This window comes from Hemiscyllium ocellatum, assembly GCF_020745735.1.
Source record: "Hemiscyllium ocellatum isolate sHemOce1 chromosome 27 unlocalized genomic scaffold, sHemOce1.pat.X.cur. SUPER_27_unloc_7, whole genome shotgun sequence".
Classification (NCBI taxonomy): domain Eukaryota; kingdom Metazoa; phylum Chordata; class Chondrichthyes; order Orectolobiformes; family Hemiscylliidae; genus Hemiscyllium; species Hemiscyllium ocellatum.
In genome coordinates, this window is record NW_026867516.1 from 450821 (window position 1) to 473072 (window position 22252).

General features: G+C 48.5%; 1 protein-coding gene, 1 long non-coding RNA gene and 1 pseudogene across 2 annotated transcripts in view; 1 reads left to right on the top strand and 2 right to left on the bottom strand.

Annotated features, from left to right (window-relative positions):
- The window catches only part of LOC132808526 (zinc finger protein 850-like), a 104503-nt gene that overhangs the window by 66912 nt on the left and 15339 nt on the right, over positions 1–22252 (top strand).
- On the bottom strand, positions 502–7097 carry LOC132808545 (uncharacterized). Its single transcript, XR_009642113.1, has 2 exons — positions 6811–7097; positions 502–1341 (listed from the first exon to the last, which is right to left on the bottom strand). It is a non-coding gene; the product is annotated as an uncharacterized LOC132808545 (long non-coding RNA).
- Positions 10655–22252, bottom strand: part of LOC132808536 (zinc finger protein 208-like) — a 45938-nt pseudogene continuing 34340 nt past the window's right edge.

Sequence of the window (22252 nt, forward strand, 5' to 3'; positions counted from 1 at the left end):
CCAGCATCTGCAGTTCTAACTTTCTCCTGTAAGAAATCAGCAGTTTTAAACCAAAAACCTGTTGCAGTTTAAAGCTCTCATTGAGAGTATGAGCTCAGTGTGAAGTTCAGGTAATCTTTATTGTGACCCAACTTTGTTACAGCTTCAGAATCTCCCAGCAGAAAGGTGTAGAAAAAGTAGCAATTTTTTTAAAAACAGCTCAAGGTCAAAGTGCAACTCCTCACTTTCTTCATTATTGGTCACCACTGAGTTGTCCCTTTGTAATTGGATCCTTGGTGTAGCCTTAATCTGGAGGAAGTATTGCCTCACTCAGCAATTTCAACCTGTATCCAAGTAAGTTGGATGAGCAGCATAGAGTCAACCAGACTATTGTGGGTCTGGAGTCACGTGTAGGCCAGAGCGGGTAAAGGATGCAGCTGGGACGACTGCTCTAATAACTGCTCAAGTCTTCCCTAAAAAAGAACTGAGTGAATCAGAAGGGTTTTTTTTTCCACCCCCACCCCACCGACAATAGTTTCACCGTTAGATTCTGAACTCCAGATTTCTGACCAAATTCCAATTCCGCCATCTGTTGTGGGAATCGAACTCGGGAGCCACTGGAACTGGGTTGATAGTCCAGTTGGTAAAGGCACTCGGCCGTCTTTCTTTCAATCCTCCTGCAATGCCACGTGATCCCGCTGGTAGGTCAGCAAGGAGGCGGCGTGGGTAAAGGCCTTTCCGCACTCGGGCAGCTTAAGGGCCTCTCCCCCATGTGGATCCACTGGTGGGTCTGGAGGTTGGAGGAATCGCTGAAGTCCTTCCTGCAGTCAGGGCAGGGGAACGGCCTCTCCCCAGTGTGACTGCGCCAATGAGTCTCCAGGGCAGACGGGAAACAAGCCTTTCCCACAGTCGCCACACTTCCATGGTTTCTCCACGGGGCGGGATTCCTCGGGTTTCTCCATGGCCGAAGCTTCAGCCGCACACAAACGCATGTGGAGCTTCTCTCCACCGTGAATTCCTCTTTCCAAACCGTAGAGCTGTTGCACGCTCCTCACTCAGTGCACTGCAATGGTAGGGTCTCTCATCCAGTCCCACTGATGCTGAAAACGTACCCAAACAGGAACCAAACAGCTTTGCTCCTCACAGAATCATAGTTGCAAACTGTTGCGGTCCCGATGGATTGGATTGAATGACTGTCAGACATGGACGTCAAAGTAAGGACTGCAGACGCTGGAGAGTCAGAGTCAGAAAGTGCGGCGCTGGAAAAGCACAGCAGGTCAGGCAGCATCCGAGGAGCAGGAGAGTCAACGTTTTGGGCATTAGGCCTTCATCTGTTGATTTTGAAACTTCCATCTTCAGATCCTGAAATGTAAAAAGAGATTACAAAAGTCATCACTGTCAGTGCAGGGTAGAAATTCTGAACAAGCAATTCTACTTTCTGCGGAAAGTTCTTTTCTTTTGTTATTTCACAAAATTGAAAGCACCATCCCACTCTCTCTCCCCCTCTGTTCTCACTCTGATCTAACTAATTCCCCTGAAGGTGCTGATTCAGGATCTTCCAGGGGCAGAAAAGCAAAAACGTCAAGACTGACATCTCTCTGAATTTTGGATAACTCCACCTGAAAGTTAATATCTTTCACAACATTGGGATACTGCTGAGAGGTGAGGAGGTCTGATTTTGGGAAGTAAAAAAAAATAATGAGTTTGTGCCAATCCCTTCCCTTCAGAGAATCCCCAGAGTGTGAAAGCAGGCCACTCAGCCCCACAAATCCATACCGACCCTCTAAAGGGTAACAGACCCACACCTATTCCCCTACCCCTATTGCTCAACTTTTACTCCCTGATTAATGCACCTAACCTGCACATCTCTGGGCATGGTCAATCCATCCTAACCTGGACAAAGTTAAAAATCACACCACCAGGTGAGTGTTCAACAGGTTTATTTGGAATGACTCGCTTTCAGAGCGCTGATCCTTCAGGTGGTTGTGGAGAATAAGATCTTAAGACATAACTTATAGAAAAACATTATCGCGTTCTGCCACCGAAATGATATATTGAACAAACCTGGACTGTCAAGTCTTTTATCTTTTAGACTGGATTGCAGCTATCATTCACATGTAAATCCCAGACCTTCTTGCAAGGCACCTTATCAAGATAACTCGAGGTTTTATAGCAAAATGTGACATCTCAGTTCACATAATGCATTAAAGGTGTGAGGTCAGAGTCTGTCTGTGTCCCAGTCTTGAGTCAGACTGGTTCTATTTCCAAAGTGGAATTTACAAAATATTACATGGATTGACTGCTTACTGATTGTGTATTTTTTGAGCAAAATAGAATGTATCTGCAAATATCATTCTGCAAATACAAATAGAGCCTTATTTCTGGTTTACTTCCTAATGAATAAACATTAAACGCGAGCACCTATTTATTTCTAATGTTGTTTCATTTTTCTTGTTTGATTCCCTGCTGTGACTACACTGTGCCTGGATGGTTCACAGGCTGGGAGATTGTGCATTGGGACTTGATTGACTGAATGTTTTATTGTCCCAGATGGTGTAAGGGGGGGGGGGGGGGGGGGGGGGGGTCAAAGCTTCAACAGAAATCCAGCAGAGCTGAGAACAGACCGACATCCATATGCCTTTTAAATGTTGTAATTGTGCCAGTCTCCACCACTTCCTCTGGCAGTTCGTGCCATACATGCACCACCCTCTATGTGAAAAGATTGCCCCTCAGACCCCTGTTAAATCATTCTGCTCTCACCTCAAACATATGCCTTCTAGTTTTCTTGGACTCCCCTACCCTGGGGAAAAGACCTTAGGTTTCCCCCCCTATCCATGCCCATTACAAAGGTCTATAAGTTTACCCCTCAGCCTCTGATGCTCCATGGAAAATATCCCTGGCCTATTCAGCCTCTCCCTATAGCTCAAATCTTTTCTGACCCCTTTCAAAGTTTCATAACATCTTTCCTACAGTAGGGAGACCAGAACTGAACGCAGTATTCCAAAATTGGCTTAACCAACATCCTGGACAGCCACAACATGACCTCCCAACTCATCTACTCGATGCTCTGACCAATAAAGGCCATCCTACCAAATGCCTCATTCATTATCCTGTCTACCTGAGACTCCACTTTCAAGGAACTATGGAACCTGCACTCCAAGGTCTCTTTGTTCTGCAACACTCCCCTTAACTCTGTCAGTCCTGCCTGAATTGCTTGACCAAAATGCAACAACTCGAATTTCTCAAAATTTAATTCCATCTACCACACTTTGGCCCATCCGATCAATTCTAATTTATAGCAAACCCTCTTTTCTCTCTCATTCCCAAGCTGAAAATCTCCAATCCACACACTCTCCCTCCATTCTCATTTTGCTGACCCCAATCCCTGGTGTACCTCATCCTGAATGGTCTGGTTCATGCTGATTAAAAGACCCACACTCTGGGGGGGGGGGGGTCTAATTGAAACATACATAATCCTGAACAGCCCAGACAGAGTGGATGTTGCGAAGATGTTTCCATTGGTAGGACAGACTCAGACCAGAGGGCAGCGCTTCAAGTAAAGGGAAGTCCTTTTAGAAAGGAGAAACTTCTTCAGCCAGAGAGCGGTGAATCTGTGGAATCTATTTCCATAGAAGGCTGTGGAGGCCAGGTCACTGGGGATATTTAAAACTGAGACAGATAGGTTCTTGAGTATCAAGGGGATCGAGGGTTAAAGGAGAATGGGGTTGAGAAACCTAGCAGCCACGATTGAATGGGGTGATTAGACCTGATGGACTGAATGGCCTAATTTCTGCTCCTCTGACTTAGGGCCTCTTGCTGTCCTGGACACAGAGTGAGAGAGTTGGGAGCAAGACTAGGCCATTCGGTCTTTCGAGTCAGCACCAGCATTGAACAATTCATAACTGGATATGAATATACCTACAGCTGGGTGGATAGGCTGGGACTTTTTTCACTGGAACACATGAGGTTGAGATGTGACCTTAAAAGGAGGTTCATAAAATCATGGAGGGTAGATGAGGTGAACCGCAGGTGTCCTTTCCCTAGGATGGGGGTTTCAAGATTAGGGAGCAAATGAGGAAGGTGAGTGAAGAAAGATTTTCAAAAGACTGGAGTAGCGCCTTTTTTTTGAGAGTAGTTTGTGTGTGGAATCAATGTCCAGACACGGTGGTGGATGTAGGTACAGTAACAAGGTTTAAAAGACATTTGGATAAGTACGTGAATAGGAAAGGTTCAGAGGGATATGGGCCAAATACACACAGGTGGGACTAGTTTAGTTTGTGAACACAGTCAGCACGGTTTAGTTGGACTGAAGGGTCTGTTTCTGTGTTGTCTGACTCGGAACTGTTCTAAACTGGGCTTAAAACCATTTTCTTGCCTTCCGCAATAAACATCCACTTCTTTCTTGTTCAAAAATCAGATTAACTCAACCTTGAATTTATTCAAATGACCCCCTAACTGCAGGATGACATTCCCATCTCTGAACTCAATTCCTCTTGCTAACACACCACTTGCCTTGCTCATTGCCTGCTGCACCTGTCTGACAACTGGCATAGAAGGACACTGATGCCCCTCTGAACATCCACGTATCATTCCTGATGAAGGGCTTGTGCCCGAAACTTCGACTGTCCTACTGCTCGGATGCACCTTGAATGAATCTACCGTCCCTACCTCTGCTGGCAATGCGTTCCAGGCACCTATCACCCTCTGAGTAACGTACTTTCTGTGTGCATCTCCAACATGATGTCCCAACTCCTGAACTCAGCATGTGAACCATGAAGGCAAGTGTGCTGAACACCTTCTTCACCCCCCTCTACCAGTGATGTAACTTTCAAGAACAATGAACCTGAACACCTCCAGGTCTCTGTTCTACAACATGACCCAGGGCCCTACCATTACCTGTTCAAGTCTTGCCCTCCTTTATTTTAGCAAATGCAACCCCTCACTTATATCCATACCTCTCTCATACACACATGCTCTCTCTCAGACATACACACACACCACCCCCTCAAAACTCTCACCCTCTCGCAGACTCATACTCCATCACAATCACACTTTATCAAGCAGGCACACATGCAAAAACACACTCACAGCGCACAAACACACACACACACACACTTCCCTGAAGGGAGTTTCCCTGAAACGTCAATTTTCCTGCTCCTCGGATGCTGCCTGACTTGTTGCTGCACCACACGCTCGATCCTAAACTTATTACCCTCTACTTCTGGACTGCCCCATCCAAAGGAAAATACCATGTTTATTTACCCTATCCATGCCCCTCATGATGATATAAAAGTGTATAAGGTCACTCCTCAGACTCTGGCAAGCTACGGAAAAAAGTCCCAACCTGAACTTCTGTCTCTCCTCACCCAGGTAACCAAGACACATACCTGAGGTCCCAAAGTCTGCTCCCTCGCTGGATTCACTCCAGTTGCTACAAGTGAGCCTGCTCCGTCATTCATTAAGATCATGGCTGATCTATCCATCGTTTCATCTTCTCCTCCCTGCACTGTCACAAGGAACCCCTTAATTCCCCAACCAGGCCAAATCCCACCCAACTGTATCTTGAATATACTTAATGAAGCTGCCTCTATTGCTTCCTTAGCCAGAGTATTCCCTAGATTTTGATGAAGGGCTTTTGCCCGAAACATCGATTTTCCTGCTCTCTGGATGCTGCCTGACCTGCTGTGCTTTTCCAGCACCACTCTAATCTAGACTATTCCATAGATTCACGACCCTCTGGGAAAAGCAGTTCCTCCTCATCTCTGTCTGAAAGCTACTCCCTCTAACCTTGAGGCCTCGTCTCACCCACCAGAAATTACTGGACAGGCTAGGGCTTCATCCCCACAGTGCAATGACATTGGGAAGATGTTTCCATTGGTAGGAGAGACTAGGACCAGAGGACACAGCTTTAAGAATAAAGGGAAGACCTTTAGGAACAGAGATAAGCGATGTCTCCTTTTCTGCCGACAGCGAGGAGCATGGACAATGTACTGGTGACACCAGCGAGCAGGTGCGCTGTTGTTCACACCGAGGAGCAGACACAATGTGCTCTGTGGCGATGCTGGTGTTATTGACAGATGTTAAATGTTCAAATGCCAAGAGGAGAAATAAAGGGTAGAGCCACAGTTCTTTTTCCCCATGTGGCTCAACATTTTATCGCTTTTGTCTGGCTGCTCAACATTTTTTTAAATGTCTTTTCCCCAGAGTAGGGGTGAGGTTCACAACTAGACGGCATAGGTTTAGGGTGAGAGCAGAAAGATATTAAAGGTACCTAAGGGGCAACTTTTCCATGCAGAGGATGGTGCACGTATGGAATGAGCTGTGAGAGGAAGTAGTGGAGGCCGATATAATTACAGCATTTAAAAGGCATCTGGATGGGTATATGAACCAAGTGGTGACAAATGGGACTAGATTAATTTAGGATATCTGGTTGGCATGGACAGGTTGGACCAAATGGGTGTGTTCATGTGCTGTACATCTTTATGATTCTAAATAATAAAAAAGTATATTTTTACAAATACCAAACTATCTCCAAGTTAACAAGGCTTAGTGCACCACATACTTTACTAACCATTCTCAACAGGTCCTGCCCCTTCAATAACTGAGGAACATATACATGCTGGTGCATAGTATCCTTCACTAGTATTTACACACTACCCTCAGCAATTGTACAAGTAACAGTGAGGGGTAAACAGCACAAGGATTAAAAAACAGTGAGGGGTAAACAGCACAAGCGCCAGTAAAAGCAGATGGAAAGTGAGTGTAAAATGTGACTATGACAGGACAGGCCCCACATTCCTTCCCCTCCGTCCCCCCCACAACCTGCCTCACCTTTCACCTCCCGGGCCCAGTACCTTCCAGGTGGCCTCATAGTTGACACAGGGGCCACCCCACGACCAGTAGAACTCCACCACCCAGGCGGCCGACCAGTTCCCAAACAGGCCCTTAACCCCATCCGCCTCCAGAATGGTCACCGGCTCCTGCCTGCTGTACAGCCGGCCGGTGTGGCCGTGACACAGCAGCTGCGCCAGGAAGGCGGCGGTGACCAGTGACGGGGGTCTGCCCCGGGCCGCACGGCGCCATTTTCCTAACGGCCGCCGCTTCCCCGCTCGAGCGACTTCTCCTCCCAACCGCCTTCACCCCCGCGTGACGTCTGCACGGGGGAATGGGCGGGGCCGGGGGAGCCTCACCGTCACCAAGCAACAGCCACCTCGCGCTACAACTGCTCATTCACAAAAACAAACTCTCCTGTCTCGCTCTGCAGCTGCAGGGGGGACACTGCCACGTTTCGAGGAGCCCTGTCTACATTGGGAAAGCTCACGGCTCCATTTAAACAGATATTCCGACATCTAACGGAACGGCCTCATAATCTAAAGGGGGTAATGTGCATTTTAAAGGGACATGGACATTTTAACGGGGTATTTTTGCAAATAAAGAGATGCAAATGGACGAGATTACATTTCAAAGGGATGTGGCACATTCAAAGGGATATCTTCATATGTAAAGTGACGCAGTTATACCTAAATGAATCTACATTTCGAAGAGACGTTGCCCTGTTTATAAGCAGAGACAATAGGTGTGAATTCTGTCTGTGTCCCAATGTTGAGTCTGACTGACATTTTTCTTAGAAAAGCTCTGCACTTAAATTACATTCTTGAGAAGGTAATTTATAGATTAGAGTGTAGGTTAGGGAGAATTGGCCGTGCTAAGTTACCCATAGTGACCAGGGATGTACAGGTTAGAGTGGCTTGGCCATGGGAAATATGGAGTAAGGGGTTGGGTATGGGTGGGATACTGTTCAGAGGGCCAGAGTGAAATAGATGGGCTGAATGGCCTGCTTCCACATTGTCGGAATTCGATGACCCTCCCCACAAAGGAGCATTTCATCTGCATCTATCCTGTCAAGCCCCTTTCAGAATTCTATTAGTTTCAATAGAGGTATACAGCACAGAAACAGACACTTCGGTCCAATTCGTCCATGTCGACCAGGATTCCAAACTAAACATAGAACATAGAAGGATACAGTGCAGTACAGGCCCTTCGGCCCTCGATGTTGCGCCGACCGAATCCTCCCTAACCTGTACTAGCCCAATAACTTCCAAATGCCTATCCAATGCCCGCTTAAATGACCATAAAGAAGGAGAGTTCACCACTGATACGGGCAGGGCATTCCATGAACTCACAACCCGATACAAACCAGTCCCACTTGCCTGCATTTGGCCCATATCCCTCTAAACCTTTCTATTCATGTACCCATCCAAATGCTGTTTCAATGTTGTAACTGTACCTGCATCGACCACATCCTCAGCAAGTTCATTCCACATGCAAATCACCCTCTTTCAAAATGTTGCCCCTCCGCTTCCTTTTAAATCTCTCTCCTGACATTTAAAAAAATGCCCCCTAGTTTTGAGTTCCCCTACGCTAAGCAAGAGCCATTTGCTATTCACCTTACCTCCACTCCTCATGAATTTATTAATCTCAATGAGGTCACCTCCCCCCCCCCAACCTCCTGTGCTCCAATGAATAAAGTCCCAGCCTCTCCTTATAACTCAAACCCTCCAGTCCTTACAACATCCTGGTAAATCTTTATTAAACCCTCACTAATATTATTCTTCCTAATACAGGGCCACCGGAACTGTACTCAGTACTCTGAAAGTGGCCTCACCAACATCCTGTACAACCTCAACATGATGTCCCAACTCCTATACTCAATGGTGTGAACAATGAAGGCAATGTTGCGAAATGCCGCCTTAACCACCCTGTCGAGCAATGATGCAACTTCCAAAGAACTATGTACCTGAACAGCCCCCACCTCTGCTCCCCCACCCCCCATGTCTGTCTGTTCTCTAACACGACCCATGGCCCAACTGTACAAGTCCTTGTTTTAGCAAAAATGCAACCCCTTGCTTTGATTAAGCCTCTCCCTCACACACATACTCTACCTCTCAGACAGACACAGACACACACCCCTCAACACTCTCTCACACTCGCAGCCTCATACTCCATCACACTCTCACTTTCCAAGCATACACACACACACTTCTGTGCACACACACACAAACTCACATGCACACTCTTTCATGCACACACACACACTACTTTATGGGGTGAAATTGTATTGGCAAAATTATATTTGCAGATACATTCAATTTTATTCAAAAAGCACACAAACTGCAGGCAGTCAATGCATATAATATTTTACAAATTCCGACTTTGGAAACAGAACAAGTCTGATTCAAGGTTGGAATACTGACAGACTCAAATCTCACACCTTCATTGCATTGTCTGAGCAGAGATGTCTGTTTTTTATAAAAGCTTAAGTCATCTCAAAAACACTGTTACATATTAATGAACCAAAGTCCGCACCCATTCTAAGAGATGAAGACTATCTCAGTTTGTTCAATATATTCGATCAGTTGCATGACACTGATCTTTTGATACAAGTTCTGTGTCTTATGATGCTGTTCCATGAGGCTTATGTGTTGATGAGGCAAGATGGTACAGATGAGGCGATAAGAGAATTACAGATCACCGAGGAAGGATTGAAAGAGAGAGTTAAGAAGAGCAAAGAGAGGACACGAGCAGTCTTTATCAAATAGAATAAAGGAGAACCCTAAAGCTTTCTATAGGTCTGTGAGGAATAAAAGGATTAGATTAGATTAGATTACTTACAGTGTGGAAACAGGCCCTTCGGCCCAACAAGTCCACACCGACCCGCCGAAGCGCAACCCACCCATACCCCTACATTTACCCCTTAGCTAACACTACGAGCAATTTAGCATGGCCAATTCACCTGACCCGCACATCTTTGGACTGTGGGAGGAAACCGGAGCACCCGGAGGAAACCCACGCAGACACGGGGAGAACGTGCAAACTCCACAGTCAGTCGCCTGAGTCGGGAATTGAACCCGGGTCTCTGGTGCTGTGAGGCAGCAGTGCTAACCACTGTGCCACCGTGCTGCCCAGATGATTAGGGTAGGAATAGGGCCAGTCAAAGACAGAAGTGGGAAGTTGAGTGTGGACACTGTAGAGATCGGAGAGGTGCTAAATGAACATTTCTCATTGGTGTTCACTCAGGAAAAGAATGAGATATGAGACATTAGACTCGAAAGGATTGAGGTTAGTTACGCACAGGTGTTATCAATTTGAGAAGGAGTGAAAGTAGACAAGTCCCCTGGGCTGGATGGGATTTATCCGAGGATTCTCTGGGAAGTGAGGGAGGAGATAGCAGAGCCTTTGGCTTTGATATTTGAGTCATCATTATCGACGGGTTTAGTACCTGAGAACTGGAGGATTGCAAATGTTGTGCCCTTGTTCAAGAGAGGGCATAACTACAAATTGAGGGGTGATAGCTTTCAGACAGATGTCAGAGGCAAGTTCTTTACACGGAGAGTGGTAAGGGAGTGGAATGCCCTACCTGCTAAGGTAGTCAACTCAGCCACATTAGGGAGATTTAAACAATCCTTAGATAAGCGCATGGATGATTTTGGGATAGTGTAGGGGAACGAGCTGAGAATAGTTCACAGGTCGGCGTAACATCGAGGGCCGAAAGGCCTGTTCTGCGCTGGATTGTTCTATGTTCTAAACTTACTGCAGGAGGCTGAAAGAAATAAGCAGCTTTAAAACAAAAACCTCTTGGAGCTCAAAGCTTCCAATGAGAGTCTGAGCCCGGTGGTAAGTTCAGGTATCCTTTATTGCAACCCAACTTTGTTACAGCTTTGGATCCCCCCAGCAAAAAGGCAGAGAAAAAGAAGTTGCTTTTTGAGCTCAAGGTGAAAGTGCACACACCACACCTCCCCTGTTTCCCCCGTCCCCCCACTGTCTTTAATATTGGCCAGCACCAAGTTGTCCCTTTGTAACTGGATCCTTGGTACCGCCGTAACCCGGAGGAAGTATTGCCTCACTCAGCAATTTCAACGCATACTCTGTCTCCAAGTAAGTTTCTCCCCTGGAACGACTGAGTGAATCCTTTCCCACAATGGCGGTTCCCTTCCCTAACAAGGGAGAGACGGAATCAGATGGGGGCTTTCTCCCCTGCACCACCCCCTCCCTGAAACGGTCTCATTGTTAAATTTCGAACTCCACATTTCTGACTGAATACCAATTCTGCCATCTGTCATGGCGGGATTCAAACCCGGGAGTCCCCGGAAATGGGTTGGTAGTCCAATCGATAATGGCACTCAGCCTTCACTCCTTCAATCCCCCTGCGATGGCACGTGAACTCGCTGGTGCTTCCGCAGCTGGGAGGAGTAGGTGAAGCCCTTCCCGCACTGAGAGCAGGTGAACGGCCTCTCCCCGGTGTGGATCCATTGATGCCTCAGCAGGGTGGAGGATGTGCTGAAGCCCTTTCCGCACTTGGGGCAGCTGAAGGGCCTCTCTCCCGTGTGGATCCGCTGATGGGTCAGCAGATGGGAGGAATACCTGAAGGCCTTCCCGCACTCGGGGCAGCTGAAGGGCCTCTCTCCCGTGTGGACCCGCCGGTGGGTCAGCAGATGGGAGGAATACCTAAAGTCCTTCCCGCACTGAGAGCAGGTGAAGGGCCTCTCCCCCTTGTGGACCTGCTGGTGGGTCAGCAGGTGGGAGGAGCAGTTGAAGCTCTTCCTGCATTGAGAGCAGCTGAACTGCCTCTCCCCCATGTGGATACGCTGGTGCCTCAGCAGGGTGGAGGCCTGTGTAAAGGCCTTCCCACAATCAGGGCAGCTGAAGGGCCTCTCCCCCGTGTGGACCCGCTGGTGCCTCAGCAGGGCGGAGGAGCAGGTGAAGCCCTTCCCGCACTGAGAGCAGGTGAATGGCCTCTCCCCCGTGTGGATCTGCTGGTGGGTCAACAGGGTGGAGGAATTCCTGAAGGCCTTCCCACACTCAGGGCAGCTGAAGGGCCTCTCCCCGGTGTGGACCCGCTGGTGGGTCAGCAGGTGGGAGGAATCACTGAAGGCCTTCCCACACTGAGAGCAGGTGAACGGCCTCTCCCCCATGTGGACCCGCTGGTGCCTCCGCAGGGAGGAGGAATCGCTAAAAGCCCTCCCACACTCAGGGCAGCTTAAGGGCCTTTCCCCTGTGTGGACCCGTCGGTGGGTCAGCAGGTGGGAGGAATTGCTGAAGGCCTTCCCACACTCTGGGCAGCTGAAGGGTCTCTCCCCCGTGTGGACATGCTGGTGGCTCCGCAGGGCGGAGGAGCAGGTGAAGCCTTTCCCGCACTGAGAGCAGGTGAATGGTCTCTCCCCCATTTGGACCCGCTGGTGGGCCAACAGGGTGGAGAAATTGCTGAAGGCCTTCCCACACTCGGGGCAGCTGAATGGTCTCTCCCCTGTGTGGACTCGCTGGTGCCTCAGCAGGTGGGAGGAATACCTGAAGCCCTTCCCGCACTGAGAGCAGGTGAAGGGCGTCTCCCCCATGTGGACCTGCTGGTGGGTCAGCAGATGGGAGGAGCAGGTGAAACCCTTCCCGCACTGAGAGCAAGTAAACGGCCTCTCCCCCGTGTGGACCCGTTGGTGGGTCAGTAGGGTGGAGGAATGTCTGAAGCCCTTCCCACACTCAGGGCAGCTGAAGGGCCTTTCCCCCGTGTGGACACGCTGGTGCCTCAGCAGGGAGGAAGCCTGGGTAAAGGCCTTCCCGCACTCGGGGCAGCTGAAGGGCCTCTCCCCCGTGTGGACCCGCTGGTGGGTCAGCAGGGTGGAAGCCTGGGTAAAGGCCTTCCCGCACTCGGGGCAGCTGAAGGGCCTCTTCCCCCATGTGGACCCGCTGGTGGGTCAGCAGATGGGAGGATGTGCTGAAGGCCTTCCCGCACTCTGGGCAGCTGAAGGGCCTTTCCCCCGTGTGGTTCTGCTGGTGGGCCAACAGGTGGGAGGAATGTTTGAAGGCCTTCCCGCAGACAGGACAGGAGAATGGCCTCTCCCCGGTGTGACTGCGCCGATGAATCTCCAGGGCAGACGGGACACGGAAGCCTTTCCCACAGTCACCACGTTTCCACGGTTCCTCCACAGGGCGGGAATCCTCAGGTTTCTCCATGGCTACAGCTTCAGCTGCATACAAACATGTGTAGAGCCCCTCCCTGCCGTGAAATCACCTTTCCAGGCCGTATAACTGTTTCAGGCTCCACACACAGTGCGCTGCAAAAGTGGGGTCTCTCGTCCAGTCCCACTGATGCTGAAAATGTCCTCAAACAGATACCAAAAAGCGTTGATCCCTCTCACAGAAATCACAATCAAAAATCGTTACTGTCCCGATGGATTGAGTGACTGTCAGATATTGACATCAAAGTGAGGACTGCAGACACTGGAGAGTCAGTCGAAAAATGTGGCACTGGCAAAGCACAGCAGGTCAGGCAGCATCCGAGGAGCAGGAGAGTCAATGTTTCGGGCATAAGCCCTTCATCCATTGATTTTGAAACTTCAGTCTTCAGATTTTCAAATACTCTGCAAAAAGAGATTACAAAAGTCATCACTATCAGTGCAGGGTAGAAATTCAGAACAAGCAACTCTATTTTCTGTGGAATATTCTTTTGTTGTTCCACAAAATTGAAAGCACCATCCCTCTCTCTCTCCCTCTGTTCTCACTCCGCTCTAACTAATTCCCCTGAAGGTGCTGATTCAGGATCTTACAGGGGCAGAAAAAGCAAAAAGATCAAAACTGACAACTCTCTGAATTTTGGATACCTCCACCTGAAAGTTAGTATCTTCCACAACACTGGGATCCTGCTGAGAGTGAGCAGGTCTGATTCTGAGAAGCAAAAAAAAGTGTGTCAATTCAGGGTAAACCTGCAATGTAGCTTCTTGAGGAAGGACCAGACACAAAATGGTTAACGACCCCAGGAAGGTGGGAGCAAAATGAAACAACAAGGCATTAACACCAACACACTTCAGTCAAACTCTTCTGCTACCAGTCAGGGCAAAACATGCTCTGAAAGTCCAGCCTTCACAACCACACTTCTGCTTTCACTGAAGACAATTAGAGTCACACAGCACGAAAACAGACCCTTTGTCTCAACCTGCCCAGATATCATTTATGCCACTCATCCACAGATTCTATCAACAAACACATTGACCTGGACCCAATATACCGGCCACTGCAGCAGACAGCTGGAACTGACAACCGGAAGCAGCAGAGACAAACCACTATAAATGCCGGAGGAAACATCACAGAAGCGATGTGGAGGCTCCCAAGCACTGAGGATGTCACCTAGACAGGGGACGAAACGTTTGCAACACAAATTCCCAGCTCGGCGAACAGAACCACAACAAGATACAAGAAGGAGATCCAGGTATTCCTTGACAGAATTACTGAAGGGACCGGTTGGGGAAACTGCAGTTGGGCTCATGGTCCAATTGGCTGATCAATTTAGCTATGTATGGTAGAATACTTTTCTTCTGTTTGTCGGTATTGCTCTTGCTAGGTGTTTAATTGCTAAGATTATGAGGTCCCTTAGTGATATAGATTTGCCCCAGAAGATGTTCCTTTTGCAATCCGATGGCTCACCCACATGTGTTGATGGCGATGATAAATATGACCAGATTAGCTGCGAAGATGGTGGTGCCGCTCTACAGGATGTTGATGGCTGGACCACCTTGAAGGGCATTTGTTTGGACTAGCCTTCTCTTTAAGTGATCACGATGCAATCAAAGGGAGGAATGAGGGTGTGGGTATCTGGGTGATAAAGTCTATAGCCTTAAAACTTGTCATTAAACATTCAGACTAAAATGTAATGCTCAATTGTTGAATACATTTACTGCACCAGAAAATAAACAGGCAGGAAGGCTCAGAAAGAGGAGAGAACTTAAAGATAGGGACACCTGGGCTCACCAAGTGATAACAGGATGCTGTAAGGTAATTAAGAAGGTTTGCCTCAGCATCGGTGAATCTGTGTGAACAGGACACCAAGTAATAACATTCACAGCCGTTCCCTTGTGAGACCATTTTAGTGCTGAGGCTGTTGAATCCCATTGAAAATTAACCCTTAGTGCTTATCTGCAATGGATTGAAATGAATTACATTTTGGGACGTTATGATGATATTGAGTAGCCATTACTGGTTATTGAATACCAACTCTGTAAAAGGAAATATTGATAAAGCTTTACCTTACTTGCTGAGGAAACAGGCCGCGGGCACACTTCCGGTTTCGGGGATGGCCACGCCCCCTCCGCCGCGACACATAAACCCCGCCCCTTCCTAACGCGGCACGTAAGCCCCGCCCCTTCCAAACGCTGCACGTAAGCCCCGCCCCTTCGGGACAAAGTCCCGCCTCATGGAAACAAACCTTTTTCTCCCTCCGAGCACCAAACCCCGCCACTTCGCCGCGATCCCCCCGCGAGTCAAAACCACGCCCCCTTCCCCCTCGCGCAACCGCCCACAAAGTCACGCACCTTCAGGCTACACGCACCGCACTGCCCGCTGAGCCTCGCCCCGCCAACTAGCGCGCGACCCTCTCACGAGACACGCCCCGCCCTCCCGCTAAAAACCGACCCAGGCTAAACCCCGCCCCTCCTGGTAAACCCCGCCTCCCCAGGTGTATTTGGAAGCACTAGCTCCTGCAGCGCTGCTCCTTCTGCCGGGAGCTGTGCTGCAAGATCATAAGACACAGAATTAATTGCAAATTGCAATATTGTGAACAAACCTGGACCGCTGCTGAGTCTTTTAGAATGGTTGCGGGTTTCAGTTCATCAATATATCAATTCCAGAACTTTAGATCAGATTCCCTACAGTGTGGAAACAGGCCCTTCGGCCCAACACGTCCACACCGACCCGCCGAAGAGCAAAACACCCAGCCCCATTCCCTGTCACCTAACACTACGGGGTAACTTAGCGTGGCCAATTCTCCCTAACCTGCAGGTCTTTGGACTGTGGGTGGAAACATACACGGACGTGGGAGGGGAATTGAACCCGGATCTCTGGCGCTGTGAGGCAGCAGTGCTAACCACAAAAAAAGGTGACATTTTCTGTTTTTCAGCGGCAGCAGCAGCAGCAGCAACCCAGGAGCGGGGAGTCACTGATTTGAGGTTTTAAATTTGTAGTCGGAGAGCAGAGGTTCCTGGGAGAGGAGGGACGACTTATTTTTATTTCCTTCCTGCTGTATAAATCAGTGTGTACTGTTGAGGGGGGAAAACGACCTACCAGGGGTATGCACTGGGGCCCAGGGCTCTGGCACAGAGCCTGTCCCTGTTGCACCAGAAGGGAAGGAGGGAAAGGAGGAGAATGTTAGTCATTGGGGACTTGATAGTTAGAGGGTCAGGTAGAGGGTTTGTTGGGAACGAACACGACTCGCGGTTGGTGTGTTGCCTCCCAGGTGTCAGGGTGCGTGATGTCTTGGATCGTATCTTTGGGGTCCTGAAGGGAGAGGGTTTCCAGCTCCAAGTCATGGTCCACATAGGTACCAACGACATAGGTAAAAATGTGAGAAACAGAACTCACTCCCAAATCAATCAGCCTGAGACAAAGCCTTGGAAACAAGAACAATTTATTACAATCTTGCAAGTACCGGACACTTTTGCAATCAAGCAGAAATGCGCGCCAAATGCAGGATTTCATTGTAACGTCTTCTGCTCCCATTAAGGGCAAAACATCTTTGAAAGCTGCTCTGAAACTCTAGCCTTCACAATCACACCTCTGCTTTCACCGAAGAAGATTAGAGTCATACAGCACAGTAACAGACTGTTTGATCCAAGTTGTTCGGCCAAACAGATATCCTAAATTAATCTACTTCCAATTTGCCTGCATGTGGCTCATGTCTCTCAAAACCTTCCTTTTCATGTACCCATCCAAATGCCTTTTAAAATTCCCCCTCACCTCAAACATGTGCTTTCTAGTTTTGGACTTTTCTACTTTGGTGAAAGTAACTTGGGTATTCACCCTATCCATGTTGAGAGAGAATGGGGAGAGGGGAGAGAGAATGGGGGAAAGGGAAAGAGAATGGGGGCGGGGAGAGAGAATGGGGGAGAGGGTGCAGAGAATGGGGGAAAGGGGAGTGAGAATGGGGAGGGGAGAGAGAATGGGGAGAGGGGAGAGAGAATGGGGAGAGGGGGAGAGAATGGGGGAGGGGAGAGAGAATGGGGGAGAGGGTGGAGAGAATGGGGAACGGGGAGAGAGAATGGGGAGGGGAGAGAGAATGGGGAGAGGGGAGAGAGAATGGGGAGAGGGGGAGAGAATGGGGAGGGGAGAGAGAATGGGGAGGGGAGAGTGAATGGGGGAAAGGGAAAGAGAATGGGGGAAAGAGGAGGGAGAATGGGGGAAGGGGAGAGAGAATGGGGGAATGGGAGAGAGAATGGGGGAATGGGAGAGAGAATGGGGAAGGGGAGAGAGAATGGGGGAGGGGAGAGAGAATGGGGGATAGGAGAGAGAATGGGGGATATTATTGTGTATCTTAAGTGTTAAGGTATATCTGGCATATAGAGAGATGGCTTTGGTTGTTGGAGGTCAGTCATCTCAGTTCCAGGACAACTCTGCAGGAATTCATAGGGTAGTGTCTTAGGCTCAACCATCTTCATCAATGACCTTCCTCCATCATAAGGTCAGAGATGGAGATATTCGCCAATAATTGCACAATGTGCAGCACAGTTCACAACTCCTCACAAACTGAAGCAGTTCAGTTTGAAATGCAACAAGATCTTAACAATATCCAATGGGCTGATGAATGGCAAGTAACATGAATGCCACCCCAATGCCAAACAATGACTCATCCCCAAAAGAGATAATCTGACCACTGCCCCGTGATATTCAACAGTGTTACTGTCACTAAACACCCCACTATCAACATCCTTGGGGTTTGCCATTGACCAGAAACTCAACTAGACTAATCACAGACACAATGGCAACAAGAACAGGCAACAGGTCAGGAATACTGTGGCGAGTCACTCACCTTCTGACTCCCCAAACCCTGTCCATCTTCTACAAAACACAAGTCAGCAGTGTAATGGACTACTCTCCCACCAGCTTGGATGGGTGCAGCTTCAACAACATTCAAAAAGCTTGATACCATCCAGAACAAAGTTTCCTGCTTGATTGGCACCATCTCCACATACATCCACTCCCTCTGCCCACTGTTAAGAAGCAGGAATATGTACGGTGTACAAGATGTACCATGGAAATTCACCAAAGAACAGATAACAGATAGATTAGATTACTTACAGGGTGGAAACAGGCCCTTTGGCCCAACAAGTCCACACCGAAGCGCAACCCACCCGTACTCCTACGTTTACCCCTTACCTAACACTACGGGCAATTTAGCATGACCAGCATATCTTTGGACTGTGAGAGGAAACCGGAGCACCCGAAGGAAACCCACGCAGACACGGGGAGACTCCACAGAGTGGGTCGCCTGAGGCGGGAATTGAACGCGGGTCTCTGACGCTGTGAGGCAGCAGTGCTAACCACCGTGCCGCCCACAAATACTTGGGAACACAACCTCTTGCAAGTACCCCTCCAATCCACTCACCATCTTGACTTGGGAAACATATTGCTGTTCCTTCAGTGTCCCTGGGTCTATATCTTGGAATTCCCACCCAAGGACATTGTGGTTCACCGTTCCATTATGGATCACAGCAGTTGAAGAAGGCGGGTCACCACCACCTTCTCAAGGGAACTAAATGCTGGCCAGCCAGCGATGTACATGTACCATGAGTAACTTTTAATAAATGATTGAAACAGAGATTTGGAACCCACAAACTAAACAAAAATCGAGGTTCAGGTGGAACAGATATAGGGCTTTGATTCTGTCCTGATGTGAGGACAAATAAAGAGTGCTGCACTGACACCAAATTGGAAATAGTGTTTAGAGTTGAATGCCTACAGTGTTTCACTCAGTGTATCAATCTAATATCGATTAAAGATTAGTTCCTGACGTATACGTCACCAACATACGAAAAAGGACGGTTAAGAGGGCATATGGGACACTTGAGTTCATCTCTTTAATGGCTGATGTAGCACCCACAATCCCATGCGATCATTAAACCGTTCTATTGGCCGTGAGCAGTGTTGATGGTGCGCATGTGTGAAATCGATTTGGGGCCCCGCCCCTCGTCGCTCTGATGGACAGGGAGACGAACCTTTGGGAAACCCTGAAGGACCGGAAGGAGCCTGGTCTTCCTGCCAATCAGAGCCCTCCTATTGTCTCAATGCGGAGGTTGGACCATGAGCTTCTGAAGCTGCTATTTCTGCTCCTGTCTCTGAATGAAGATTGAGCTTCACCCTGACTGTAAATTCCTTCCTCTGTCCAAGATGTGTGAGCACGGCACTCTCTTTTCTTGCCCCCTTTTCCATTTCTTTTTCCACTGTGGTGTTCAATTGTTGACTTGCAGCAACTGAAAGCAAAGGGAGTGAAACCGGGAGGAGACAGAGTCTGGAAACATTGGTCTGAGTCTGTGACTCAATTGGCAAAATAGACAGGCAGGAGGCTGGAAGAACACAGCAAGCCAGGCAGCATCAGGAGATGGAGAAGTCGACGTTTCGGCTGTAACCCTTCTTCAGGACTGGGAATGGGTGTAGGGGGAGATGCAGATAAAGGGGGTGTAAGGGGCAGTGTGGTGAAGTGAGGATAGGTGAAGACAGGCCGAGGGTATGACCTGGTTGGTCAAGGGGATGAAGGAAACTGGTTGGTGGCAGGGAGGATTGGAAATGAGGGGTCGGGGCTTTGAAGGTAGTTGGGGATGGGAAGTGAAGTTATTTGAAATTGGAGAACTCAATGTTGAGTCCTTCGAGCTGTAGGTTGCACAGGCGGGAGATGAGGTGTTGTTCCTCCAAGTTGTGGTTTGGTCTGGTGTGGCAACGGAGGAGGCCAAAGATGGTCATGTCAGGAATGGAGTGGGAAGGGGAATTAAAATGGATGGTGACTGGGAGGTCCGGTTGGACTCTGTGGACCCAGCTGCGATGCTCGGTGAACCGTTCCCCGAGTTTATGCTCAGTCTCCCCGATGTAGAGAAGACCACCATTGACAAACACATGGCAAATGCAGTACCACAATGTGAAGTTAGAGCCTTTCTGTGGAAATAAAAGCAGAAAGGCGGTATATTGTTTAATTGGTGATGGAGTGGGATGTGGAGAAAGTGAGAACTGCAGATGGTGGAGACCAGAGTCAAAGTGTGGTACTGGAAAAGCACAGTAGGTCAGGTAGTATCCAAGGAGCAGCAGAGTTGACATTTCGGGCACGAGCCCTTTATTAGGAATGATGTGTGGACATACCAAGGGGCCTCAGCGTCCTCCTACACCAGTCACTGCCAGTTGTCAGACAGGTGCAGCAAGCAATCAGCACGGCAAGTGTTATATTAGCAAAAGGACTTGAGCTCAGAAGTGAGAATGTCTCTCTGCAGTTTGGGGGTCATTGAATATATTCAAGGCTGAATTCATCTGATTTTAGAACAACAAAGAAGTGGATGTTTATGGGGGAAAGCAAGAAAAGTGGGCGGCATGGTGGCACAGTGGTTAGCACTGCTGCCTCACAGCGCCAGAGACCCGGGTTCAGTTCCTGACTCAGGTGACTGACTGTGTGGAGTTTGCACATTCTCCCCGTGTCAGCGTGGGTTTCCTCCGGGTGCTCCGGTTTCCTCCCACAGTCCAAAAATGTGCAGGTCAGGTGAATTGGCCATGCTAAATTGCCCGTAGTGTTAGATAAGGGGTAAATGTAGGGGAATGGGTGGGTTGCGCTTTGGCGGGTCGGTGTGGACATGTTGGGCCGAACGGCCTGTTTCCACACTGTAATTAATCTTAATCTAATCTAAAATGATTTTAAGACCAGTACAGAACAGTTATAGGGTCATACAGCACAGAAACAGACCATTCAGCCCATCTAGCCAATGCTGACCTTATTCACAAACTAAACTAGTCCCACCTAGATTGGCCCAATTCCCTTTGAACCTTTCCTATTCATGTACTTATCCAAATGTCTTTTAAATATTGTTACTGTACCTGCATCCACCACTTCCTTTGGACATTTACTCCACACACTAACTACTCTCTGTTGAAAAAAAGGTGCCCCTCCTGCCTTTTTGAAATCTTTCTCCTCTCGCCTTCAAATCTGCTGCCTAATCTTGAACCACCCACCCTAGGGAAACAATACCTGGCGGTCACCTCATCTATCCCCCTCATGATTTTATAAACCTCTGTACGGTCACCTTTCAACCTCCTGTGGTCCATTGAACAAGTCCCAACCTATTCATATAGATGTTGGCAGAATCACAACTAATCCTTTGAATGTTGGTGCAGATTTGTAAGACCAGATGGCCTACTCCTGCTTCCAATTCTCTCTCACTGTCCAGAACAGCAAGAGAACATAAGACATCGGAGCAGAAATTTAGGCCATTCAGCCCATCAGGTCTGCTCCATCATTCAATCATGACTGATAAGTTTCTCAATCACATTCTCCCACTTTGTCCCCGTAACCCTCCATTGCCTTGATACTCAAGAACATCTCTATCTCAGTCTTAAATATCCTCAGTGACCTGGCCTCCACAGCCTTCTGTGGCAGTGAATTCCATAGATTCACCACTCTCTGGCTGCAGAAGTTTCTCCTTACGTCCATTCTGAAAGATCTTCCCTTTACTCTAAGGCTGTGCCCACTGGTTCTAGTCCCTCCAACCAATGGAAATATCTTCCCAACTTCCACTCTGTCCAGGCTGTTCAAGATTCTGTATGTTTCAATTAGACCCTCCCCCCTCCTGAGTGTGGGCCTGTTAATCAGCATGAACCAGACCCTTCAGGATGAGGTACAGCAGGGATTAGGGTCAGCAAAGTGAGAATGGACGGAGTGTGTGTGGGATGGAGATTTTCAGCTTCTGGGGAATAAGAGAGGAAAGTGAGTTCACTATAAATTAGAATTGACTGGATGGGCTGATGGGCCAAGGAGTGACAGATGGAGTTGAATTTGGAGAAATGTCAGGTTTGCATTTTGGTCAAACAATCCAGGCAGAACTGACACCGTTAAGGGGAGTGTGGCAGAACACAGAGACCTTGGAGTGCAGGTTCATAGTTCCTTGAGAGTGGAGTCACAGGTAGACAGGATAGTGAAGAAGGCATTTGGGATGCTTTCTTTTATTAGTCAAAGCATTGAGTAGATGAGTTGGGTGCTCATGTTGCGGCTGTACAGGTCATTATTTGGACCATCTTTGGAATACTGCATTCAGTTCTGGTCTCCCTGCTACAGGAAATGTGTTGTGCAACTTTGAAAGGGATTGGTAAAGATTTGTGAGTCTGTTGCCAGAGTAGGAGGGTTTGAGCTACAGGAAGAATCTGAATAGACCAGGATATATTCTTGGCACATCGGAGGCTGAATGGTGACCTAACAGGTTTATGGGGT